Source organism: Psammomys obesus, unplaced genomic scaffold (assembly GCF_907164565.1).
Source record: "Psammomys obesus unplaced genomic scaffold, mPsaObe1.curated_primary_1811, whole genome shotgun sequence".
Classification (NCBI taxonomy): domain Eukaryota; kingdom Metazoa; phylum Chordata; class Mammalia; order Rodentia; family Muridae; genus Psammomys; species Psammomys obesus.
Genome location: NW_026592510.1, coordinates 18,298,092 through 18,319,833, shown reverse-complemented (window position 1 = coordinate 18,319,833; position 21,742 = coordinate 18,298,092). Strand labels below are relative to the sequence as shown.

The 21,742-nt window shown below is 42.5% G+C and overlaps 1 protein-coding gene across 1 annotated transcript in view; it reads right to left on the bottom strand.

The window, feature by feature from the left end:
• Positions 1-21,742, bottom strand: part of Ostf1 (osteoclast stimulating factor 1) — a 48,000-nt gene that overhangs the window by 22,832 nt on the left and 3,426 nt on the right. The gene's annotated exons all lie outside the window — the stretch shown is intronic.

Here is a 21,742-nt window from a genome sequence, read left to right as displayed (position 1 = left end):
AGAAAAACATTATCCAGTGTAACTCCACACAAGTGCAGAAAAGCTATTTGTGTTAGTCACATGTAGATACTGGACACATAAAATGTGGCTTGTGGGACCAAGGGACTGAGTCTTAATATTATTTATTTTTTCCAACATAATATTTGTATGGATTACTTAGGAATTTCACATAAAGCACCCCATCACAGTCACTTCCCAATCCTCCTACCTTCTGTCTGCTCCCCCTACCCTTACGGCCTCCCCCCACCCAAATAAAAATTACAATTTGTGTTGCCCACATACTTACTGGAGCATGGTCAAATTCCCAGTGGCCAGCCCCTACAGAAAACTGAGTACTCCCCTGCCCCACCCCTTCCAGAAGCCATCATCTGTGAAGACCTACACTTCAGCATCCTTATCACAATTTTTTAAGAATTCTGTTCAATGGCTTTCTCTCTAGGCTGTTACTTTTTCCAGGGGGTGAGAATAGGGGTCATCATGGAAGCCTTCCTATGTCCCTTTCTCAACTGTGAGTCCGCAGTCAATGATAACACTGCATTTAAAGGCCAAGGCTGGACTGCCATGAGCATGGGCTGCACACACAGTAACATCCAGCTCAGCCTGTACCAGAGTGAAGCCCTGTCAAAAAGCAAGCAGGGCCGAGGGATAGTTCAGTTGGTAAAGTTCTTGCAAACAAGGCGAATGGCACCTGAGGAAGGACCCTTGAGGTTGACTCTGACACACACACACACACACACGCACAAGCACACAGGAACAGACAGAGAGAGAGGTACCGCTCTTTGCAACCTGAATTCTTGAGCCATTCTCTCTTTCTATCAACAGAAAGTTCACTGACAGAAATAAATGTAATTTTTTTCTTGTTTTTGTTAATTTGCTCTTTTGGAGTCTTTATCCATACATCACAACCCTTAGGGAGAAAGAAGACACAAAAGAAATGAAGAAGCCAGGTGTGATGGCACTCACCTTTAATCCCAACACTTGGAACCTCTGTAAATTTGAGGCCTGACTGATCTACATAGCAGATCGCCTGGCCACAGAGTGAGAGTTGGTGTAAACACAAGGGGTGGGAGGAAAGTTGCTGCCAGAGCAAGATTTCTGCAGAGTTGATTGTTCTCAGATGCTGGAGATCGGTTATCGAAATTACCTCAAACTTTACAAAGACAAGTCACACAAGGAAGTAGTTCACTTGTGATCAGCATCAACAACAGAACTTTCTAGTTCTTTACAGAAAATGGTAAGCATGAGAGATGTAGATAATCTTGGAAACAAGACACAATGACAACTTAATGGGCTCAGATAAAAGTCAGTAAGAAGTAAAGAACCTGAAAGTACATACACAGTAAATGAACAAACCACTAATTTGTGTAACTGAAGGTCTTTCAGTTTTGATGTGTACTAAATACTGAACAGCAATTAGACAAAACACAAAGCAGCATTCTATCTGTGAAGTGCAGAAGACACTTTGACACAGGACTCTGTTTGTTGCTTAATCCTGGGGCATTAGCCTTTTATAGATCCTTTTCATGTTCTAAAAGCTCAGGGCTGGAATTCTCAAAACTGAGTGAACTAGAAATGAATCAGTGTAACAGAAACATCTGCGTCTAAGGAATCACAAAACCAGATTCCTCACAACTGCAGGGCAATTAAGAGCAATTAATACTAATATGTAATCCACTGGACCTGCAGACATACTAAATTAACTTTGGACAGTGTTCCATATACTTCTGGCTTACAGCAGAATGTTTGGGGGACAAAACCAAAGCTCTGTTTCTTGCTGACATCCTGACAGTCATCTAACAACAGGGAGGGAGCACAGCAATGGATCAAGAACACTGATCAATTCCAAAGTTACTTAAGGAAGGCAGACTCACAAATAGCAAAGAGCTGTGCTGCTGTACATAGAACACATGCTTTCTACGGCTCTCTGCTTATTTTCTTGCTCAGGTATGGTTGCAGGCATCAAAGACTGGGAGCTGAGAGACTGTGGAAATGGCCTAAAATTGGAGTTCATCAAAATGAAGGCCCAGAAAAGGCTCAACGTAACCTTATTTTTTCAAGCTGGACTGTGTCAAGATGATCCCACAGCATCTGATCCCCCTGCATTTGATCCTGCAGCACTGCAGAAAAATCCAGACAGAGCTGCTGTCTGAGGTAAGCAGCTCTAACCACCACTCGCCACTGCCCCCGGTTCTGAGGCATCATTTTCCAGCCTTGCCCTTCCCTTTTCTCACTAACTCCTCCTGCTCCTAGAATGTAGGGGATCACTAGCAACAGTCAAGTATTGTCTTTTCCTTTGGAGGAAGGCTGGCCCCAGACTTCAAAACATGAAAGTCAAGGTCACTGAAGGGTAAAAAGTAGAGGGAGGGGATCTGGTCTCCTCAGACAGGAGAGAGGAAGTGTGGGCTTTTCCAGTGTTTATCTCTGCACCTCTGGAACCCTGAAACAATACAGTTTAGATGACTCAGGACTTCTAAAAGAGAGTAAAAAAAAATTCCAGTCTATCTTGTTTACTGTCAGTGAAGGGCTGCGGCGCTTCACATACCTGAATCTAATTGGCGTACGCCCAAACACAAAAACAGTGGAAGCAGTCACCCTATAAAATCAATGACCTACTGGACACCAGACGCTAACAGATAAAAAGCCACATGCCAGCTGTCAAGGACTTGTTTTGGAGTTGTTGGCTAGTGTCTTACTTAGGGTTTCCTTTAGAGGGATAAACACTATGATCATAAGCTACCTGGAGGCAAGGGTTTATTTCTGGTATACTTCCACATCAGTCTTTCACTGGAGGCAGTTGGGAGCAGGAACTAAAGCAGGGCAGAAACTTAGAGGCAGGAGCTGATTCAGAGCTTGTGGAAGAGTGCTGCTTACTGGCTTGCTCTCCAAAGCTCGCTCAGCCTTTCTTATAGCTCCCAGAACCACCAGCCTGGAGGTGCACCACCCGTAGTGAGCTAACTGGACCCTCCCACACCCACTATCCATCAAGAAAATGCACCACAGGCTTGCCCACAGTCCACTCTGGTGGATGAATTTTTTCCGTTGATGTTCCCTCTTCCCACATGACTCTGGCTTATGTCACGTTGACATAAAATTGGCCAGTGAGGTCCCTTAGATCCCCAAATATTATAGGATATTGCCAATGCTTTTAGTTGTTATCCAGAACTTGGTGGTAAGACCTTGTTACTAAAGACAATACATGCTTAGGTCATAGGACGTTGCAAAGTAAGCCTGGTGTTGATCTGGAAGGTTCATCCTACATGCTAGCTTTCAGAGTGCTGGAAGATGCTATTCAAGCTACTAGCGAAGAAAACTTGTCTCAACCATGCCCAGCTTATTCAAGTTACAACAACTGACTGGCCCAGAAAGACATGCTCAGAAAATGGAATACCATTAGCAATAAAAAGAAATGAGTTAGCAAGTCATGAAAATATGTATATTACTAAGTAAATGCATATTACTAAGCCTTCAATGCATATTACTAAGTAAAAGAAATCAATCTGAAAAAGCTATGTATTTTAACCACTCTGTGTGATTCTCTCTCTTTCTCCCTCTCTCTGGAAAAACTATAAAGACAGCATAAAGATCAAAGGGAAGAAAGGGGTCAGCAAAGATAATTTTTAGGGCAGTGAAGAGATTGTGTTGTACTGTAATGATGGATATGCATCAGTATAAATGTGTCTATGGGTGATATTGATGTGTCAGTGTTGGTAGGTGTATTAATCAGTGTTCTTTAAATGACCAGGACCAATAGAATGAATACATATATTAAAAGGAGATTTATTAGACTAGCTTATAGGATATGGTCTCAATAGTACAACATACCAGGCAAAAAACAGTGATCCAATATCACATTCTGAAACAGATTACAGAAACTATCACCATCAAGGTTTTGAAAGATGCAGGCTTGGTAATTCCCGTATCTCTCTAACTCTATTTGGTCTGTGCAGAAGACAGATAAATGGACCATGGAGTATGACAGTTGACTAGCAAAAACTTAATCAAGAAGTAATTCTAATTGCAGCTGCTAGCTCAATTCTACTCGCCAAAGCTAACCTGGATGCAGCTGCTACTGAGGCCTACCTGAAGCAGAAGACACGGCACCATCCCAAATCCCAGGGATGACCAGCACAATACTGAATCTGTGGTATGGCTATTATTGACAACTTTTATGTAGTCTACAATAAAAAAGCAAGTAGGACAAAATGTACAGTTTGTCGAGAAGAAGAAAAGGAAGCTTACTGTTGGAGGCTTGAGGTTGTAATTGTTAGAGTAAGCAAAGCCCTACTCTGCACTGCAACAAAAGGATGGTGCCCTCAGGGCAAGATCCCACTCACCAAGCTTCCGACTTGTAGAAGAGAGCAGAAGGCATCTTCTCCAAGGTACCACCCAGAAGTGGACAGCTTCAGTGTCAGAATCCCCTTTCTGGGACATTAGAACACAACTAATTAAACACTCTGCTGCTAATGCGTTTCAGGGAGAGCAGGGTCCATCCCAAGCTGGCCGTAGAACTTGGCAGTATAGTCCATGTCTACATGATACTGGCTTCAGAGGCAGAGAGGTTGCAAGAATGAAGGGGTACTGGATTCTTCCGCCGTGGTTTCAGAGAAGCCAGGCAGTATATAACAAGAGAATCCTTGCATGAAGGGCAAGAGGCTGTGAAAAGCCATTGTGTAAAGTTGTCAAGTGGAGTCTAAGCTGCAGAAGAAAACCCAAGATGCTAGGCATGCCAGAGCCACAAGATCTCTGCCAAGCAGAGTTATAAAGGGAATGGAACCAGCTCAAGAGAGAAAGATACATATTGTAGGCAGCAAAGTTGGAGGGGCAGAGCCTCTAAGTCCTTTCAGATTAAAGCAGCAGACATTGGACATAGAACTGCAGGATTTGGCATTTGCCCTGCTGGGTTCTGGTCATGCTTTGGTTCAGTTTTTCCTCACTGTGCCCCATTCTTCCCTTCGAGAATGGTATGTATGTTCTATGCCACTATTCACTGGAAGTGTTAATTTGCCTTTTCATTTTACAGGGGGATTATAAATATGAGATTGCCTTGAGTCTCAGGAGAGACTCAGTGTTGAGAAAATGAAAAACTACAAAGACTTTTCAAGTTGGACTAAATACATTTTGCATTATGGTATGACTATAAGCCTATGGGAGGCAGGAAGTTGAATGTTTGGTTTGAGTAAGAGTGGCCCCATATTCTTAGGCATTCAACTACTTGGTAACTAGTTGGTGAAGCCGTTTAGGGAAATTTAGGTAGCAAGGTCTTGCTGGAAAAGGTACATCACTCAGGGTTAGGCACTGAGATTAGCCCTTGCCCAAACTCCAACAGCACTTCCAGTTTGTCCCTGCTTTATGCTGTGATTAAGGATGTGAGCTCTCAGCTTCCTGCTCCAGCAGCCATGCTTGCTGCTTCCGCTTACATGCTTTCCCACCATGATGAACATTATTCTCCTGCAACCATAGCCCATACAAGCTCTTCCTCCTACAGGTTGCCTTGGTCATATTATTTTGTCACAGCAACAAAAAATACAGTGGGGGAAACTGCTAACAGGTCAGAGGCTATGCATAGGGACTGGCCAGGGACAGGCAGGAAGTCTTTGTTCCTTCCACTCAATCCTGCCTGGGAATTTAAGACTACTCTAAAAGCAAATTAGAGATTACAGAACACTTAGGATTGTAAATATTCAGATTAGGGGTGTTTAATCACTAAAACTATCAAATGCAAAACAAAACAAAACACAATCAAACATTCACAAATAGCTAGCAGGAATTAGCAAAAGAAATTGTTCAGCAGTAGCATTAATCCATTTTCCACAAGTGTTAACATACTATTAAGATTTTAAATTGCAGTTCTAGAACCTTGACTAATCCACATATTTTGTAAAAGAGGGAAATTAGAAAAGCTTCTCTCTTGCACAAGAAAATATCACAAGCCAAAGCAACCTGCCCTTGCTACCTCACCATTCCCAGAGCAAGTGAGTGGTAGCATTTTAAAACCACGGGTCAGAAAGCATTAGCAGATCAAGAAACTAGATGTGTAGCTTTAAAAGGTTAAAGAAAGCCATGCAGCGTGGCCCAGGGCTATCATCCTTTGGTTCTCAGCATCCAGCCCTGATGCTGAAGTAGGATGATGCAGGGCAACCTGGGCTACACAGGGAGACTGTCTCAAGAAATAACAAAAGATCAACTAGATCAGAAAAGATGAGAGAATTCTATACCTTCTGAAATAATGACGATTTTCTGAAATGTTTGCTTCACTTGGGATGGATGAATGCCTCAACAGATATTTTAGAATATATCGAATACAGGTTTTGGCATACTGGTAGCAAACAAGCAACTATTAAAATTCATATTTGGCAAAACATAATGTCATCTACACAGAATGAAATACTGTAATATAGTAAAAAAAAAAAAGGAACTATTCAAAAAGTGAAGATATGATTATAAACTTACTAGACAATCTAGCAGACCCCTTTCTGTGTTCATGCATAATGTTCATATGTATGTATGTATGTGTGTCTGTACAATGTGAAAGCAGCCAAAGAACCAGCCCAGGCCTTCCACGAAGGTTCTCCTGTTTTTCTACTATGAACTCTCAGCTGGCTGGCCTGAGAGTTTTCTGGGAGTTCTGCCTCTACCTTCCACCTCCATGTAGGAGTGCTCAGGCCATGAAAGTAGCTTTTGCCAGGGCTCCTGGAATTTAAATTGAGGCTCTCATTATTGAGTGCTAAGAACTTTATCCACTGTGCCATGTGCCAGCCATACACCAATTTTCAGAACTTCATATAAAAGGACAGAAACCAGGCTCAGAGGTTAAAAGCACTGACTGCTCTTCCAGACGTCCTGAATTCCCAGCAACGACATGGTGGCTCACGACTATCTGTAATAGAATCTGATTTCCTCTTCTGGTGTGTGTGAAAACAGAGCACTCATATACATAAAATAAATAAATCTTAAAAAAAATTTCACTTAAAAACAAACAAACAAAAAGGACAGAAACCATAATTTTTCCACACCATGAGTCTAGCTTAAAAGGACTTTTGTAAAACCTTTGGAAGAACAGCGAGTGTTCTTAACTTCTGAGCCATCTCTCTAGCCCTAAGATTTTAGGGCTAGAGAAGCACTCCTGCACTCCCGAGTGTGTGGGTGAGTATGTGTGTATTTGTGTATACGAATGTTTCCACGAATATTTATGGACTAGATCATCACATAAAGCACATCTTACTAAAAGTCAAAGCCAAAAGATGAACCCAAAAGCCACACTCCAGGCTATCTGCTGAAAAATAAAATTATAAGGAATACAATATAGTTCCTCATTTTTTTAATTTTAAAATTCAGATATGCTTTAGAAACACTATATTCTCCCCCCCCCCGCTCAAAGGCAAATAGTACAACCAATTTGAGAATTCTCAAAAGAAAGTCATTTGATCAAAAATAAATTATAAAAACATAAACTTAGTATATACATTTATTTTTCACATTTGCCTAAGAGAATGAAAGCAATATTAATCTTATATCACACTTTACAGGTATTAAAAAAAAAAAGTCACTACCTTAGAATATTCTCAGGGAAAGTGAAAGCATTAATGTTTTTTACCAGGCACATGATCAAATGGGGTGGTTATTTTTGTTATTTTTTAGTTTTACAGTTGTTTTATTTTTTGAGTGTAGGTATGTGCATGTGACTGCAAGGACCCTAGGGAGCCAGAAGAGGGCATCAGAGCCCCTGGGGCTAGAGTTATAGTCACAGGCTATGCCTATGTAGGTGCTAGGAACTGATCCTGGTTTCTCTACAAGAGCAGCATGTACTCTTAACTGCTGACCCACCTCTACAGCCCCTGAAACAGGATGTTTCTGCTCAGAAAAAAAAACAGAGGAGTCTAAGGGACGATATCCAAGACCCAAAGCCATCTTTCCACTCCTGAGGTGAAAGGAAACAGCTGTGCTCTGTGGGGCCAACACAGGCCTCCCTGGGGCTTTGTGGACTCCAACGCCCATAAATGAAAGATTATCTCAGAACATATTTCTTGGCTTGGATTTCCATGTGTATCATTCCACAAAAGCACACTGCTTCAAAAATAAAGAGAGACAATAAAAAATAAAAAAATAAAAAAATAAAGAGAGACAATTGTTGGAAAGAAAATCAGTGTGATTTGAGGCACAGCAATGTCCAAGAGCTGTGAATGCAAAGAATAACGTAACTGAATACATTTCTTTCCACTTACTCATATTCTTGGATTAAAGCAAATTAATCCATGTATTTAACAGGAAAGACTATGAACACTATTTTTATTCCTCTTATTCCAACACAACCCCTTCTCAGCTACCTCCCTATCCAATCCAGAAAGAAAGAGCGAGGAAGACAGCAGAGCCTAAAATATGTCTTGATTTCAGCTGCAGGAATGGCGGGCTCCTTACAAACAGTAGCCAGTGTTTTCCTGACAAGAGGGTTCTGTTGATTAACAGTGTGCCTTTCTAGTCCTTTTATTTTTTTATTTTTTTTTTCCATTTGCTTCTACTCTGCAGTGCCTTTCAGCAACCTTAGCTTTTTTTCCCTGGCTACTTTTATTTCTTCCACATGTAACATAAATGTCCCAAAGAACATGAGTCAAACTTCCAAATGACAAGTTCTTTCTTTGCTGACTATGCCCTCGATGACTAAATATTAGAGAAAGAGAACAATGGTTGCTAAACACTCCTCATTAGCTTGAGGGACGGGAGAAAACTGGAAGAAAATTATTTCAGTTCTGAGACTATATGGACCATCTTCTGGGAAAGGAAGAAGCTCAGTGACTGAAAATGGACAGCAATCCCTAGTTTCTTGATCCACGACCTAAGAATAGCTTTACAGTTTTAAATAGTACTTCCCAATGAATGAAAATGGTCTTAATTCAGATGCAGTGTCCAGAAGTGAAGATTTATCACTTATCAGAACACAGCTGTTCATTTGCATATTGTCTGGATCACGCTCTCGCTACATGCAGAGTCACTACAGACTTCAAGTAGCCCAGAAAAATTCAGTATCTGCCCCTGTACAGAAGAGCCCTTATCCTGTGGCCCCTTCTGAAAGTAACAACTTAGACAAAGGCACATTATGGCAGAGCAAGGGGAGTTGCAGCCCACATGCCCTACAAAGATCCCAAATGAGGCTGGGTTCAGCTTTCTCCTGTATGACAGAGACCATTAGCTGGGCAAATGACTCTACATATCAAAGACCAGAGAGAGGAAATTCCCCGACACTAGAACTATTCATTGAAAACTGAATGACCCTTCTAAATCACATTTACAAGGCATTTATTTGCCATGGCACCATGCAAAGTACTAAGTTGCACTGATTCTCCGAATCCTTGAAATAATCCAAATCCTTTATTAACTATATTTCATAGCTGAGCGAGCTGCAATTGTGGATGGGAAGTTCCTAGTCTGGTTATATAGAACCAGGAAGAAGCTTCCCTAGGGCCACGGGTTCATGAGGCTTAGACTACACCACTGAGGTCCTGATGAAGAACCCAAGCTCTCAGCACTGGACACTCCTCAGAGAAGTCAGCTTTCAACACAGGTTCCTGAGAGTGAAAACACGAGTACAGCTTCTGACAGTGTGTGTCTGGGTTAGTCAGCACTGTTAGTCAGCATTTGTTATTTAGAGCTTACTACAAATGTCTTTGTTGTCACTGACCAAACAGTATTAATCAAATTCCTAGTCTTGTATATTAGGGAATGCATTACATACAATATCCTAGCAAAGAATCCCAATGCTTTTATTAAGGGAACAGAAGGTACATTACGTCCTTTGCTGCTGGATAATTAAATGAGTTTAAATTTGTACTTTTGAAATATATTTAGGAACATGAATATACAATTACTCATAACTAAAAAAACCCACTCATTAATGTGTACACATGTACAGTTCTAGAATGTAGGTCACCTTTAAAGTTTTATCATCTTTAAAAATTGGTTTTGAGCTAGGTCTGGTGGCACCTGCTTGTAAACCCAGGAACTTGGAAGGTTCAAGTGGGATGATCCCAAAATCAAAGCTACCAGGGAGCAGAACCAGGATTCCAGGCCAGGACAACTGAGCGGGAGCTTGCCTCAAAGTAGAAAGTCAACCTAAGGCTCAGTAGCAGAGCACTTGTCTGCTATGTGTAAGGCCTTAGGATCAGTAATGTTTGAAAAAAACACAGGTTTTGGGGAACAAACTTATGTTTTACTATCATTTAAGAGACTGGCTGTGATGTACATGCAGTTAGCTATGTAAAGCAACATATGCATAAAGAATAAGTACAGGAAAACACAAAATGCTATTTCCCTGGGTGGCAGAACTACACGTCATGTTTATTTCCTTATGTTATAAACTGTCAAGAGTGAATAGGCATTATAAGAAAATATTTCTTTATTAATGTCCTATTGAAGGACAATTTGGAAGACGTGCATTTATCAGGGTTTACTAACAGGGGTCCCCTTTATTTCCCCTTTGTCCCTCAAATAGTCATGAAAAGCAATGGCAGACAGTTAAACACCTACAATGGCAAAAACACTCACAAAGCAGCATGGCGAACGCTGAGATCAGCTTGGGTTACGAGAGGCAACATCTACTCTGACTGAGAATGATAACATATGGTGCCCATGCAAGGAGAGGGTAGGAAAAGCAAGCCCCAGAACAAAGAACAGTGGCAGTATCCAGGGGCTGAAGCGCAGGAAGTACATTTTGGGGACATCCACCAGATCACTGTGCCTGAGACACAGAGTGGAAAAAAGGGTGAGAGATTGCACTTGGGGTATGAACATGACCTAGGGCTTTCTCAAGATCAGAGGGGCAGGGGGAGGGAGGAGTGTACTTTATCCTTCAGCTGTTTTTTATATTATTTCCAGGGGCTGAGAACTAAATTCCACATTATCAGAGAAGGCACAACCAGCTCTCCCAGTGGGGAATCACTGAAACACTTACATGTCTAGGCCTATTTGTGCACTTTCTCAAGTGCCTTAAGAAGACCCACAAAAAGAAATAGAGTTCACAAGAAACCTGCTTGTGCACACATATTTTCATAAAACAGAAGACAATTTTATGAAAAAACAAAACAAAACAAAACAAAACAAAACTTTCCTTTCAGTGATTCGCTCTGATGTTTTTGTTCCTGTTTCTCTCCTCCCCTGAAGTATCCACTCCCCTGTCCTCGCCCTTTCTGTGTACTAATTACAGACATTCTGTCTTACTACTGGGAGGTCCATAATTTGAAACAACAGGTCTAATCATTTCATGTATCAATGTGTGTAACTATTGTTTAAAAAGTTTGTGGGGGGAAAAAACCTTCAGATTTAAATATCTAGAATACCAGCATTAATGAAATGCTCTTGGACTTAGCCCCCACAGGCATATACTAGCAAGACAATGTGATGTTAGAAATGTGTTCAGTACAAATGAACTTCACACCCGGCACAGAAACAAAGATTTACAGTATGCAGGGCAGGGAAGAGTCACTGGAGGCCACACTGACCTCACCTCAAGCCCGGACGCTCAAGTAGGGCAATATACTATACCTAAGAATGGCTAAGTTTGTAGTAGAAAGTTAAAATTCAAATTCTAGTATAACAAACAAAACCTGGGCATGTGCAAAATGTAAAAATCATGAGAAAAGGAGCAGGAAAAAAAAAATCAACAAGTAATACTTTTGAAAACTGAGCCCTTCTTCCGAAAACAAAAAGATCCAATTTTTTTTTCCACAGCACACCCAAGAGACCACAAAGACTGTGTTTCAAAGAATCAGGCTTGATGGTGAAGTCCTACAATCCCAGCTACTCAGGAGATTGAGGTAGGAGGATTACAAATTCAAGACCAGGCTAGGCCAGTTTGGGCAACTCATCGAAGACTCCATTCCAAAGTAAAAAGATGGCTGGAGTTATGGCTCACGGGTACTATGGATGAGGCCCTTTGTCTAATCCCCAGTTGGAGACGGAGGGCCATGGTGGGAAATAGGCTCAAAAATGGGAAATAAGTTCAAAGAAGCTATTTGTAAGAAACCAGCAAGGTGACCTGAACAGGCACTCTCACTGAGACACCCAGCTTTCAGGGAGAGACTCCTCCTTGAGAAATGTCCTCTCTCAAACACAGCAACATTACTTCAGAGGTCTGCACCATGCCTGTCATTGAAGGGGCAGGGATAGATGGTGGCCCTGGAAGTGCGGCACAATGTGCTTCTCCTACCATCTCACTCTAGTCCTCATCTGGAGTCTCCATCTCTCAACCTGGGCCACCTAGCAGCAGACGCCCAGGTAATGAGCCCTGGTCCTCAAAGTTGAGACCCTTTATGGAAAGGAAGGGCTCGACAGAAATAAGAAGGTCTAGAAAGCCCCAACAAGTCCAAGAGGCTCCCACAGGGCCAGAGGTGACCTTTACTGGGTGAAGTACCACCATGTTTCCCCAACCCACCTCAGACTTAGGAAGAAGGAAGAGTCAAAAGGGAGCAGGGGGTTCTAGAACTTCCTCCGAGAACAGCCCACAATCAGAATAGGGTAAATCCCAGGACCGTTAGAGTAGAAACCCCCTATTTTCTCAGGGCCTGACAAGGAAGGCAGCAACCCCTGAAGGTTGGGAATCAGTACCTCACGTCCAGGACACTGTAGGACCAACGTCCCGCCCACCTCTGAGGCCACACTAGGCTCACTGATGCTTTAAAAACTCATTTGCATTGATGGACACCCAGAACATCATTTCACATACTCGTGAGTATGGAGTCATTCTCTAAGGATGCCCTGGTTCCCTCCCAAGCCTAGATTCTCTGGCATTATTTGCTATGTAAGATGAGAATGGAGTGGCTGGGACAGAAAAAAGAAGAACCTGAACTCTCAGAGCTGCGGCCCCACCTAAATACCGTGATCACCTGAACTGTAAGCTCTGAGGTAACCACAGAATTCACTCTCCTCTACACTCACAGTCTACAGACATACGCAGCCCACCATACCCGCCATCTGTCCCAACAAATTAATATTCAAAGTATTTTAATTCCCTATAAATAGATATTTTTAATCCTAAAGCCACTGCAATGAAACTTGTTTCTATCGCTCTAATTATAAAGTCCTTTATAAATATAAATTATATACACCTTTAGCCCCAGGCATAAGCCTTGTTTCTTTAGTAGTGGGGGAGGGGAGGAAAAAGCTTTTAGTTTCTTGGTGGCCTGTACCATGATGCAGGGGAACACACGGACAGTCATTCTCTTAGGGGAAGATGTCTCATCCCTATGATTAAAGAACAGCAATGAAAACCCTCCTGCCTGGAGTCAAACATTAGAATGCCTAGAAAGCAAGGTATAACCCCGAACCCAGAGTTTAAGACTGTCATTTAAAAGAGTCAGAAAGACAAGATGGAAGTGCTTAAGAAAGGTGAACTCAGAAAGGGCATTTAACGAGAGAATAAGTTTCTAAAAACTACAAGTCATATCCCTAGAGCTCACATCCACAGAGCTGACGTTTTTAAACATAAAATTCTGTAAGGGTTGATTGCTTCTTTCAGAGGGTTTTTTTTAAAGGGTGCGGCTTCTGCTATGCTGACCACGCTCCAGAGAATGGCCCCAAAGCCATGAGTGTATAGGCAGCAAAAATTGGATCCAGCAGGTTGTTTAAAAAAGGGGGAGGGGACAACACAAAATTGAGAGGGAGTGGGGAGGTAGAAGTTGGATCTGGAATGAACTAGGAGAAGAGTAGGAAAATGATCAAAATACATTGCAAAAGTTCTCAAATCATAAAAATATTAGCTTAATAAACAAATCACAAAAAAATATTTTTAACCTGTCCTGGAAGCCACACATGTACGGTCACTTTTTATAATGGTCTCCTTAGAATCCATGCATATGGAGCTCCTGAACATCCTGCCAGCCTCCCAGCATTCTTTCCCCAGTTAGCTGTAAACAAAACTCTACTCTACAAGGGCAAAGACGAAATGAAATGGCGTCAGAGCTAATTATCAATACTGTACCGCACCCTAGTCCTCATGCCACCCTCTCCTCTCTCTCAGTATCGGCCACAGCAATCTGACCTAGAGTATTTCATCTCTCCATGAATGTGGACCCACATGGCACTAGGCACCAGGGAGGGGCAGAGAATCTAAAAGCTCCAAGGGTCCATGAGAAACAGTGTGGATGGAATTATTTAGAATCATGAGAAATTATATAAAAGGCCATTCCAAAGCAATGAGGTCAACTTGCAATTAGATTTGAGATGTGATGAAGGAACTAAGTGAGGTCTACTTACAAAGGTCACCTAGCAGGTTAAGTGGAAACTCAAGACCAGAACTTCATCTCAAAACTGGGTTTTATTTTTCATTTCTATAGCTGGCGTCCTCCCCTACACTGCACAGCATGGACCTCTTATGTCCACTCTGAGGGGGGTCTTCATACCCAAATCCTATCATTACAAAGATATTCACTATTTGGAGAGTTCCTTTCCAGAAGCTTGTTTCTTACATACTATATATACACCTTTTATTTGTTTTGAAACAAGGTCCCAAACATGCTGGCCCAGGCTGGCCCCCAAACGTGCTATGTAGGTGAATTTGGCCTTGAGCTTCTGATCCTCCTTCCTCCACCTGGGATTACAGGGTACACCATCATGCCTGGTTTATATGATATATAAGATTGAACTCAGGTCTTTGTGCACACTTGGCAAGCCCTCTACTAACGGAGCTACATGTCAGACCCTTACCTTATATTTTAACATAAGTATTTTGGAGATGGGAACCATAACAGGTCAATGATCGGGTTAACACTGAGGGTGCATTTAATCATCAGATGAGAAGTACTGAATTCATCCTCAGGGACCTTGGACAGAGAAAAAAGGAATCCAAGTTCTAACTGTTGTAAGTGAAGAAGACTTAAGCAAGATGCTATGGGAAGGGCCCCAGGTCTGTGGTCCTGGTGCCTTAAGATGTTCCTATCATGCGCAAACAAGCTGGCCATGCCAGCAGGGTCTGCGAAAGATGAAGGAGCATCTGGGATCTAGACACCAGTCTAAAGGGGGTGACAGAACAGGTGTCCTGACATCAGAGACAACCAGCCCAAACCAGGAAATGGGCAAGAGCTTGTTATAGAAAACAGAGCTCGGAAGGAGCAAAATCAAGTTCTAGGGAGGAAAGGTCCCCTAAGAATTCCTGAGCCTCAATGTTCAAGTACAGACTTATCCCTCCAGGAGGGGAAGGAAGGTATTCAACAAGAACCAGAACTCCACGGGTGGGGGTTCTAAGAAAGAGGATGGCAGCAGCTGCCACAGCAGCAACTCCTACTTTAGAAAGTAGCTTATGTTAGGGCCAGGTCCTGGTAGGCAGCTCAGTGGGTGACTTGGATTTAGTTAGACCCTAAATGCAGACATGGTAGAAGAGGTGGCTTTCTTCCCCAGCAGAAAACTAAGGCTGGGAACGCTTCAAGTTTGGCACATATTTGTTTGGTATATGAACTTGGGAGGGAATGGTTTCTGTTGTAATCTTTCAAGGCCAGTGTCTTTGCCAGAAAAATCTATAAGAATGTCTCTAATCGAGGTCTTCCAGGACCATCAAGATGACGCCTGGCTGATTCATCAAAACAGCAGACCCTCCCCACCCCAACAAAGAGTTAAGAGTATGTGCTCTATAAAACCCCAGAAACCTCAGCAAGCAATGCATGAGAGTTAAGTGTCAGATTCTGGACTTTAAGTAAAGAGGAGACACAGGAATCTTCCAGAATTCTGGAGTCAGAAACACCTATCTAACTGAGTCTCAGGGCAGAGCATGAAAGCATAACCCAGGAAGTGCAGTGTTTGTTGGAAGAGTCTCAAGAAACCCTAGGCTGAAGATAGCTTCTGTCTCAGGAGTGAGTTAGGCCCTGGATGCTCCTACTTACGCTTGTAAGGGACCTGGCAGAATCCCTCTGGCTCGGCTACCAGCCATTGGTTGTGTATCTTACTTAGTTTGAGTTCAAATTGCTCAGAAGTTCCCATGAGATCAGGAGAGCCAGGAGAAAAGATGGACTCTAAGTGCTTGATGAATCCCAAGAATATAAAACCAAAGTTGCTCTTCAAATTCTTAGGGGTGATACAGTTTTAAAATCCATTGCCAATCAAAACGTACAACTACGAAATTGCCCTTCAATTCCTGCCCCAAAAATAAGTTGAGAAACTTCCCTGTGATGTTCAAAAAAGTTCTTTGTGTGTTAAAAAATAAAACAGGAAATAACTGGCAAGAATAGGAAGGCAGTGGCATCAGTCATCAGGTAACTTGTTTAGCCATCTGAAGTACCTAACCCTCTTTAACTGTGGATACAAGCTCAACAGTCCACCAATACCCAAAGCCACATCCTCAGGGGCACATGCCTGGAGGATTAGAATGTGACCACTTCAGTTCTCACTGCCTGTATGGAACAGAACCTTTTTCCAAAAAAAAAAAAAAAAAAAAAAAAACTAGGCAAATGACTTTCTTGGCTTTCTCTTTAATTTAACACACATAACACACACACATAACACACACAATTTGCAGTTCTGTGTGTGAATCCAAGTTCCCCTGGATTCTTAGAAAAATTTGGTACCTGTGACCAGTCAAATGTGCATAGCGGGATGGACTGCTTTCTCTGTGCTTCAATCAAATGATTCTCCTCTTCACAGTCCTGTAAACTCTTACTCAGCTCTCAAAACCCTTTTCATATTACCCCTCTTCTGTGAGATCTTCTCAGTTCCCCCAACCGCCATGCTCTGTGCTTCCCTCCTTCTGACCATCCGTGATAATATCCAAGAAAAAAATGTATTGAGTTTTTTTCCTACTTTGGCTGGGTCACAATTTTTGATGGTTAGGTGAATGGATATGATCAATTTGAAATGCCTCTAAAAAGGGCAGAGTGTCCACCTTCTTATACACAAACTCCACTGCATGACTAAATCCTTTGGATTTTCAAAACTAAACTAATCTGTTATAACACTGCTATAACCAAAGACTGGAGACAATCTAAATGTGCATTCGTTTGCAAATATCATGCAGAAGTTTAAAAGAACCCCAGGATCTCTTGGTACTTCTCCAAATACCTCGCATTTGGCCCAGGAAGATGGCTCAGTGCGTTGAGGTACCTGCAGCCAAACTTAATAAGCTGAGTATGATTCCTGAGATCCACATGGTAGGAGAGAGAGAACACACTTCAGCAAGTGCCCTCTGACCTCAAGTGCGCGCGCACACACACACACACACACACACACTAAAGGCACGTGTCCAAGTTAAAGCCTAAGCTCTATTTCCAAGCTACACCATTCACAAGTAGCTTTGAGGCATCATGTAGCTTACTTATCCTGTGTAAAACAAGGATACAGAGACCTACTTTACAGGGAAGTAAAAAACAGGAGAGAGAGGGCACAGAGTGCTTGCTACCAGGCATGACATGTGGAACCAACTAAATGTTCATTTTTCCCATTACCATCATCATCATCCAGGGAGTTTTCAAAATGCTTCCCTCGGACTTTACTCGGCCACTGGGTATAAACACATCACACTTATAAGAGAAAACAGTCCCTGTGTACCTCTGAAAGCCAAGCAATCACTCTCAGCATTGATTCATTATTTATGCAGGGATGGATTACACACTAGTTGAGGCCATTTTACACGGAGACTCTCCTCCTCTCAAGTTTTACTGAAAGAGCATGCATGCAATGCTTTCTATGTTTTTACTGTGCATAACAAAAGAACCCAGAACACTGGCTAGTTTCTCCTAAGTTCCACAGACTTATTTTCACAAGACACATGAAATATTTATGTTGTTTTCCTCTCACTACCAAAATCAATAACCCATTTGAAGGAGAAGGCCAAGGTCAGACATCAGGTTTCCAACTACAGTAGACTGTCACCAAATCTGTTCAAAGGAGATGGTCTCAAGGTTCACGTGGCATTCAGTGCATTTATTATCCCATGGCCCATCAAATTTCTCAAATTGTGTTTGTGAGAACAAAGCTCTGTCCTATACACTGACAAGCCATGTAAACCACCCTCCTTCAGTGTAAGGCTCCTGAGGGTGGCTGAAAACTACGGAAATGCTCTCTACACAAACTGAGAGCCTGTGGGGATATGAAGGGCAGGATGGACAATGTTCTGAAGACTGAGCCACACAGTGCTATATCTGACAAGTAGGCACAAGTTTCAACCACAAACCAGTTTTCACGAGCCAAAGGTGATCCCATAAAAGATAAAATGCCACACAAGGCACAAATTGTGATTGAAATGATGTTTCAAGCACAATACAGGCAATATAGAGAGGAAATATTAACCAGTCCACAGCATACCTCGATCTGACACTTGCAGAACATTCATGAAGTTAATTGCTTCTATTTTATTTTTGTATTAAAAACTGATTTTCAGAAAAAAATAAATAAAACCTGAGAAATAAACACTGATTATCTCTAGGTGGTAAAAACAGTTTTTAAATTTTAATATATTTATTTATTGCTTATCTGCATTTGTCAAATATTCTAGAATAGAAAATATATTTCATTATGTTTTGTTTTTTTTGAGGTAGGTGCTGCAGAACTAGGCTCCTCTTACTTTAGCTTCTTGAGTGCTACGTTTGCAGGCATGTACCACTATACATACTTTTTTTTTTAATTACAAGATTAAACAGTATACTCAATCATCTAATTGTAGATATATAAACTAAGTTGGGACCCAACAAATAAGGATGAAACCTTATCTTATAGTTCCTAAGAACCCCCAACCCCCTGACCCTAGGGCCCAGTGCAAGGTCTAAAATACAAGCTACATTAAGGACTGTCTAAACAAAAGACCAGGGAGCCCAGCAAAGGGCTTTAATCCCAGCACCCAGGAGGCAGGGTCAGACAGAGCTCAGGGTGTTCCAGGCAAGCTTGGTCTACACAGTGTGTAGCCACACAGTGAAACCCTGCCTCAAAAAGCAAAGAGAGAAAGAAAACAGAAATGAAAAAAGAAATGTCTACAGGGCAAACTCTGTAATGCCCCCTCCCTAAAAGAAAGTGGCTGAACTCTCTCCTCGCTGGATCTCACCAGAACTTGCCTGGGCAGCCTCCTCCCGTGAATGGTCCTTTGCTGGGTACAGGCTGTTTTGGCCTGAAAGATGAATTAACCCACTTTGTTGTTCGATGTCCCTTGCTATTGATAATGGTTTATACTGGCAGAGGCTATGGAATCCCACAGGAGACAAACTTCCAGACTGACCATGGGGACTATCTAGCTTAGGTGAGCCTTTAAGAATGCCTGGCTGGGATTACCTTGATTAGGTTAACTGAGTTGTGAAGGCTCATCTAAAAGAAGGGCAGCACCATTTCCTGGGTTTGGGCACTCCATCAGGATAAACAGGAAGATGTTATATGAGTAGGAGCAAGCATCCGCCTCTTCTCTACTGCAGATATAATGCAGCCAGCTTCCCCAAGCTCCTGCCTCCAGGACTTTCCTGCCATGGTATACTATACCCCTGAACCATGAGCCAAAATAAATCCTTAATCTTTTAAATTGCAACAGAAAGAAAATAAATAAATAAGACACAATTCTAGATTCTCACACTAAGTCTTCTGTCCCTCTGTCCCCTCATCTGCTCCTGTCTTTTAGGTGTTGCCCATTAAATTGGGAGTCATGTTGTTTTACTCCTCTGGTATTTTTGTACAGCACAGGAAGAGAACCTGGGGAAGTTTTGTCTCAGATCTCGGTGCCATTTAGGTAACTATTTCCCAGAATAAGTGACACATGTTAGTTTCCACGAGCTCTACCGGACCTCACCATTGGTATCTCATCTGTCAGCATAAAGCTGACAGTCACGTGATGGCCCCTGTTCGGTGACTTTACAGGAGCTTAAAACACATATCCCTTACTTTTCTTTTCGCTGCTTATTATTCTTTCCTCTCCAACCCAAGCCTCTTTTTTTCTCTCTCTCTCCCCCAGCTCTCTAATTTGAATTTTTAGAAATATTTGGGGGATGAGGGAGGGTGTAAACAAAGCAATAAATGAGAAATTAAAACTTAAATACGTCCTCATGTGAACACAGGCTTCTTTGGAGACCTTGTAAGTTGCCCAGAATATGAGGAAAGAAGAGTACAGTTCACCTGCTGTCACTAACCAGGGGTATTCGGCATAAAGCAGTCTGGCTGAGGGCCAGAACCTAGTTCTTTTGGATTCCTATCCAGCTGTAAAATATTCGGGGTTCCTCACACAGAGGCAAAGCACAAATCCTGGAGTCTGACTACCTGAGCTCCACTCCTCCACGGTAGATACATCCCACTCCACGCCTGAGGTGAGTTAACCCTTCTGCGCCCTCTCCATCCCCCCCAGGGCAATGGGAATAAAAAAAGGTGCTGACCTGAGAGCAAGAAATGGATGAATTCAAACATGCCCTGGGGACTAGACCAGTGCCGGGCACCCCGTACGTGTGGGCCAGCTATGACAATAAAGGTTTCTGTTTTCAAGTAAAGCCAACACACAGCTTTAAGTCCTACTGACACTAACACTTCTCATTGTAAGTTACTAGGTCAACAAGCTGATTTTCACGGCAACTCGATTTATGTTTGGGCCTCACTTGTAAATCCTGGTGAGGTCAGAGTTTTCTCTAAACAATAAAAATGTTTAGCCTTGTGCTTTCTGGTTTGCTGGAGAAGAAAAGGCAGAAATGTAGACAAAAAAAAAAAAAAAAAAGTTCCCAGAGCAAATCTCCTCTTAGCAACAGGATGAGTCCTAAACCACACCCACGGGTGCGTGAACAAGTTCGCAACCACGTACACACAGGCAGGTCCCTGCCAGCACTCACAGATCCAACTCCTACTTCACTTTTAATGTGTCCAGAGGGGCGAAAATCCTCACGACTTGGTTTTCAGGACATTCTTCAAAATCAAGTGCTTCGTTTGGCTATCAAAGAACTCAGCCTCGTTGGACACTTGAGGTCCTGACTTACACGTCTGGGTTTACAAAACTGCCACCTCACACATCCGCATCTAAATTGCAAATTGCAAACTTCTCCGATTTCACATGGACGGCAGCCTCAACCAGCACCGCCCAGACTCTGCTCAGGCCAAAGCCAGCCTAAGCCACTTCCTTCACACTAGGCACTGCAAAATTTAAATCGTCAGAAAGATGCCTATCTCACAAATGCGTGCGCATTATTTTTTAGTTCAGGGGCTTGATACTGCCTCAAAAGAATAAAAGTAGGTAATAATTAAAGTTGGAGTGACTGACTTAAGAAAAAAAAAAAAAACTCAAGGGAAAAAAAAAATCACTGAAGGAGCGAAGGTTGCTATAAAGATTACCGTAAATGGCTCACGTTTCAGCCTTTGCAATATCAGAGACGTAGGAGAAGAGAAGGGGCTGGGAATTCCTCAGTCACTAATCTCCCATTTCCTATGATTCCTGTTAATTACCTATCCAAACGAGAGCTGCTTCCGAGTTTCCCTAGCTGAGCTGAAATACAGCAGTCTCTTTTAAATGCTCTCGCAGAAAACACTCTAAGAACAACGCTTAAAAAGCGAACCAGGAAGAGTGGTCAGGAAAACTGCTCGGAGGAACTCCGCGCTCTCTCCAGCTAGGTTCGCCGGAGTCGCCCTAAGCAAAGCACTAGGACGCGTGGACAGAGTGACACTGCCTAAGGCCGAGAGCCGAGAGGGTCGCAGCCCACACTGTCTCGCTGGCAACGCGGGCGCAGCTTTCCAAAGCTCCCGGGAGTGGCCGGCCCGCTCGGGTCCGGGGCCCCGCAGCTGTCCGGCGCAAACCCCACCCAGCCGCGGCGCACTTCCCGTTCGC